This window comes from Petaurus breviceps, unplaced genomic scaffold (genome assembly GCF_028583685.1).
Source record: "Petaurus breviceps papuanus isolate PSGF00001 unplaced genomic scaffold, PetGlider_PUasm1.0 164, whole genome shotgun sequence".
In the NCBI taxonomy this organism is placed as follows: domain Eukaryota; kingdom Metazoa; phylum Chordata; class Mammalia; order Diprotodontia; family Petauridae; genus Petaurus; species Petaurus breviceps.
The window spans coordinates 6,942,556-6,948,557 of record NW_027185735.1 but is presented as its reverse complement, the minus strand read 5'-3'; the positions used below and the strand labels follow the sequence as shown (position 1 = coordinate 6,948,557).

Genomic DNA, 6,002 nt, shown 5'->3' with positions numbered 1-6,002 from the left:
ATTTCATTGGTTCTCCAAGTAAAATCTATGATCCTTACATTTAGTTCCAATTTCCTTCTGTCTTCTGGATGTATTTATATTAAGAATGTCAAGATTAACATGATTGTGTTCCCCCAGCAATATGTCCAGTCATTGGCCATTGGCTATGATCTCACACTTAGAGCATTAATAGCCAAATTAAAGTTGTTGTCTAAAAATTGTGATTCTTGGCACCTTCTGCATATATTGTTTTTTTTTCATTCTAAAGCCTATTTATTCTCAAATTAAGGTCAGCACATCACATGAAATAAAAGGGCCCAATCCTTCTTGGATACTGTTTTTCTTCCTCAGAAACAGCATTTTAGGGAGCACTCCACAAAACAAAACCAGGAGATAGTGACAGGCTTCTAAGAATGAATTTTACACAGCCATGTAAAAGGGTAATAAAATTATTATTTCTATCATCTGTTGAAGCGGGGGGAGAGAATAAGGGGATGGTTCAGTTTTAAGTTCTTGAAGAGAAAAGCATTTTATTTCTCCCAGCAGCTCATCCTTCTCTAATAGGATTCAGACCAATACTTGGGAAGAAGTTAAAAGTCAGGATGATTTTACCTCATATTGCACAGAATATCCCTTAGGAATTTTAAGAGAATCAGTTATTGGTCTCTGTGGGCTTAGTGTGCTGCCTACTGCTAAAAGTGAACAAAATTCATCTACTGAAGGCACCATTAGAAGACAAGCCTTTAGTGTTCAGTCTTTCTGAAAAGAAAAGTACACTGGTAGGACAGGTCAGACTAAATCTTTTGCTTCAAATCCTTAACCAAAGGACTAATACCTTTTTCAAAAATGTCACAAGAAAATATCAGTCTCCACTTCCAACAGACTTTTCCTGTTAGACTATTGCCTCTCTATTCTTGGCCAAGAGGAAACCAGGAAATGGGGGTCCTGAACCTTGATTCTAGAGTAGCAGTGTTCTCTAAAAAGAAGCTGTTAGCTCCAGCAACTAAGATGTTAGGATGATAGAAATTTTCTTTATCAAAGAAAAGAAGCACTACACAATTTATCTTGGATAAAATATGCAGAAGAAAGTCTACTAGATTTTAATTTCCTTTGCCCCCTTCAATCTAGTTCTATAGATCAGTAATTGGCTGTACTTAGAGAAGTCATTCAGACCAATTTTGGGACATTACAGAATAGGTCTTCCTGCATTAGAAAGATTCAAGCTTTGCACAAATATTTAAAGAAACGATCACTACCTCCCCAGGAATATCATCCTCAGCAGAACTGTAAATGGATGACATATTTCCTATGTGCAAGGTGGATGGGAAGAAAGAAAAGTCTAAGATGCTGTCTACATAACACCAGGGAACACAACTTTGCTCATATGAAAAGGGAGCTTTAGAAGCCTGTAAGAGTCAACACATTTATGTCTCTTGGTTTGATGTTATGGGTTCGTGGAGGTTGTTTCTTTCCTTCTATCACTGGAAGGTCCATCTTAGGTGGCTTGAAGGCTGCTGGGTCTTCTGCAGTTCTAGTAGCCTAAACCCGAATGAGGTCCATTGGTGATGGCTCCTGAGTACCTCTATAAGGTACCTCTATAAGACTGGACACTGAAACCCGAGTCAGATTTCTGAAGGGTTCTTGGTCCAAAAAGGCTCCATTTTTCAGATGAGGGTTTGTCTCTATCTCCATTTCCAGAGTCCATGCTGCTGACATCTAGGCCAGGTAAGGAAGTAGAAGATCCATGAGTAAACCAGCCTCTGGGCTTTTGCTTGGGAGAAGAATAGGGTGTGCTATTCAGAGAAGATTGGGTTGAAGCAATCAGTCTATCTTCTTTTGTCATTTCTCCATTTTGTAACTTCAATTTATGGACTGCCTCTGCCACACAGTGGTACTTGGTTTCTTCGGTGGTAAGGCCTTTATGGGGAGTGTATCCCGTATCTGTAAACCCTGCCTGCTGCTCAAGGTGCTGAATGTTCTTTTGTGTCTGTTTTGTAATTAGAGAATTCATGATGACGTGCGTAGCTTTGGCCTTCACCAATGGGGCCTTGTTCATTTGGTCATTGGAAGCTGAGGGAGTTACAGAGAAACTATTTTCTCCTTCCTCAACCTTGGAAAGCTGTTGGTACTTCCAATCTGGGATGACCAGCTTTTTCCACAGAACCTTACTGCACATGTCAGATGAAGGTGGAGTCATCGGTGTGGGATCCTCCAGGCCATCATCATAACTGAATGCCCGTCGATGCATTCCAATTGGCAAAGACATCTTGCCTAGAAGCCCACCTGTATTGTGCTCAATAGCAGGCACATCTGGCTCTCTGGATGATGCCATGAAAGATTGTGATCCAGGTGTTTCTCTGACAGATATCCAGAACTCTGATTCCCAAGGTGAATGTCAATGGAAGTTATGCAGATAAGACAAAGATGTCAAAAGGGAACATTCTGCAGCTAGTGATGAACTAGCAAAAAGTCCCAAGCAGGTCTTATGCAGAGGCTCAGCTGGGTTTCCGTGAGAGGGGGAGGAATGGAGGAAAGGAAGGAAAAGAGACCATCCGCAGGCCGAGGCTCCATCACGGACAGGAAACTGAGACTAACAAGGCTCTAGGTCCCCTTCACTCCCTAAGCACCAAAGCATGGGGAGAACCAAGGCCATGATGCAAGTAGCGCCAAGACCCAAATGGACGTCAGCGGGGAGAAATAGAGTGCCTTCTGCATATATTCTTGCCACCCTGCTACCATCACTGCAGAAGGATAAGAGGGCTACACATGGTAGAGAAACATTTTAAATTTTTCTTTTTAATGGCTTGCCATGGACAAAAAAAATCATCTCCAGGTAGCCAGCCTACTTGTGTCAAACTTTGGAGAAAAACACAGTCCATTCCTGAGGCTATACTCAAACCTTTTCAACAAAGTAGAACTTGCCAAAGCCTGTACTACTCAGACAAGACTTGAGATTTCAGGGTCATTTTCACATGTGCTCTATTATATAACTTGGTAATGTTGTCATCTCCCATTGATTGAATTATCAACTCTATTGAGATAATTCTCAGATCACCTATCTATCCAACCTTAACTTCTTTCCTGACTTTCAGTTTCAATTCACTGATTCCCTCTTGGATGTGTCCCATAGCTACTGGATGTCCCACAGACATCTTAAACTCAATTTGTTCAAAACAGAACTCCTTATTTTCTATCTCAAACTCTACCCCTCTGCCAAACTTATCCACCTCCCAGTCACAAAGGCTCACAATCTAGATGTTATCTTCAAATCCTCACTCACACTTACCCCACACATCCAATCTGTTGCCTTGTCCTGTCAATATCCTTCACAACATCTTTTATCTGCCCACTTTTCTTCTATAACCCTGCTATCACCCTGGTTCAGGTTATTACCCCAATATTATTATTATTATTGCAATAGTCTTCTGGTTGTATACCCTAACTCAATTCTTTCCCTACTCTAGGCCATTCTTGACCCAATGGCCAAAGTGATCTTCCTGAAAGGCAGATCTTAATCCAACACAACAAACCCCAATGGGAACCTATTATCTCTAGAACAAAATATAAAGTTCTCTATTTGGCTTTTAAAACCCTTCAAAACCTGACACCTTTCTATCTTTCCATCTTTTATTTTGAGAGTAGGTTTCCCTATCTTGCTCATAGTACTTAAGTGCAGCAGCCACATCTAAATACTCTCAATTTGTCAAGTAAAATCTCCCTTCTCCACTTCAAATAGTCCTGTTTATTCATGTTTAAATTTCTTTCTTTTTCCCTTTCCAGAAAAATCCAAAGTGTTTTCATGATGCCTTGAAGGCAATTTGTGCACCAAAGATGGTGCAACTCAACTACTGGTGGAGCCTCACTGATTAGGTAAAAAGACAAACAATGCTGAAGGAATTGACCATTTACTTCAAGTTGAAGTTGACCCTTTTCTAGCCAAAACTACAACTGAAGAAGAGGTTTAAAATGTCATTAGGTTCCTCTTATATAGCAATGCCCTTGTAATGATTCCATTCCCACAGAATTTTATAAGGCAGGGGATCCACTGCTCATACAAAAGTTGATTGATATCTTCTAGGGTACATAGTAAAAGGAGATTATCCCCAGGAGATCAAGGATGCCTAGAGAATCAGCTAAAAAAAACTACTCAGAAAATTGACAACATTAGCAAAGTTGCAACATATAAAATAAACCCATATAAAATATTAGCATTTCTATATATTCCCAAAAAAGCCCAGTAGCAAGTGACAGAAAGAGAAATTCCATTTAAAACAACCTTAGATAATATAAAATATTTAGGAGAGTACTTACCAAAACAAACCCAGGAACTATATTAGCATAATTACTAAACACTTTTCACATAAATAAAATCAGATCTAAAAAATTGAGAAAATATCAATTGCTCATGGGTAGGCCAAGTAAATATTTTTGAAATGACAATTCTATCCAAATTAGTTTACTTATTCTGTGCTGTAGTAATCAAATTACCAAAAAAATTATTTTGTAGAGCTAGAAAAAATGATAAAATTCATCTGGAAGAACCAAGACAAAGAATGTCAAGGGAATTAATGAAAAAAATGCAAAACAAGGTGGCTTGGCCATGCCAGATCTAAAACCATGTTATAAAGCAGCAGTCATCAAAACTATTTGGTACTGGCTAAGTAGAAGAGTGCTAGATCAGTGGAGCAGCTTAGGTACCCAGTGGCAAACAATTATATATGTTTGATATACCCAAAGACTCCAACTTCTGGGATAAGAACTCACTATCTGACAAAAATTTCTGGAAAACAATAGGACTCAAACTAGGTATAGACCAACATCTCACACCCAATACCAAGATAAAGTCAAAATAGGTACATTATTTAGACAGAAAAAGTGAGACTATAAGCAAATTAGGAGAACAAGAAATAGTTTACCTGTCGGATATATGGAAAAGAAAAGAATTTATGACCAAACAAGAGATAAAAAACACTATGAAATGCAAAATGGATAATTCTGATTACATTAAATTAAAATGTTTTGCACAAACAAAACCAATGCATCCAAGATTAGAAGGAAACCAGAAAACTGGGAAACAATTTTTACTGCCATTGTTTCTGTTATAGAGAATTGAATCAAATATATTAAAAAAACAAGTAATTCACCATTTGATAAATGGTCAAAGGATATGATCAGGCAGTTTTCAGATGAAGAAATTAAAACTATCTATAGTCATATAAAAATGCTCTAAATCACTATTGATTAGAGAAATGTAAATAAAAACAATTCTGAAGTACCATCTCATACTTATCATATTGGCTAACATAATAAAATAAGAAAATGATAAATGTTGAAGAAGATGTGGGAAAATTGGAATACTAATGCACTGTTGACAGAGTTGTAAACTGATCCAACTATTCTGCAGAGCAATTTGGAACTATGCCCAAAGGGCAATAAAACTGTGCATACCCTTTGATCCAGTAATACCACTACTAGGTCTGTAACCCAAAGAAATCATAAAAAAAGGGAAAAGGACCCAATACAAAAATATTTATCGTAGCTCTTTTTTTTTTTCTGGTGGCAAAGAATTGGAAATTAAGGGAATACATTTCAATTGGAGAATGGCTGAACAAACTGTGGTATATAAATGTAATGGAAGACTATTGTCCTATAAGAAACGATGAGCAGGCAGATTCAGAGAAGCCTAAAAAATCTTACATGAACTGAAGCTGAATAAAGTGAGTAGAACCAGAAGAACATACTAAGAGCAACATTATGCAATGATCAGCTTTGACAGACATATATTTCTATTCCCTTCAACTACTGAGAAAGGTTTCATAAGTTACAATTATTGTATTTCCATGTAGGAATGTTAATAGTTCAACTTTGATAAGTTCCTTATGATGTCTTTTCCCTGTTTACCTTCTCATGCTTCTCTTGCTTCTTGTATCTGAATGTCAAATTTTCTATTCAACTCTGGTTTTTTCATCAAGAATTCTTGAAAGTCCTCTATTCCACTGAATGACCATATTTTCCCCCTGAAA

General features: G+C 37.7%; 1 pseudogene; it reads right to left on the bottom strand.

Annotated features, from left to right (window-relative positions):
• Positions 1-1,288: 1,288 nt before the first annotated feature.
• Positions 1,289-2,695, bottom strand: LOC138156957 (putative monooxygenase p33MONOX pseudogene; annotated as a pseudogene).
• Positions 2,696-6,002: the final 3,307 nt, after the last annotated feature.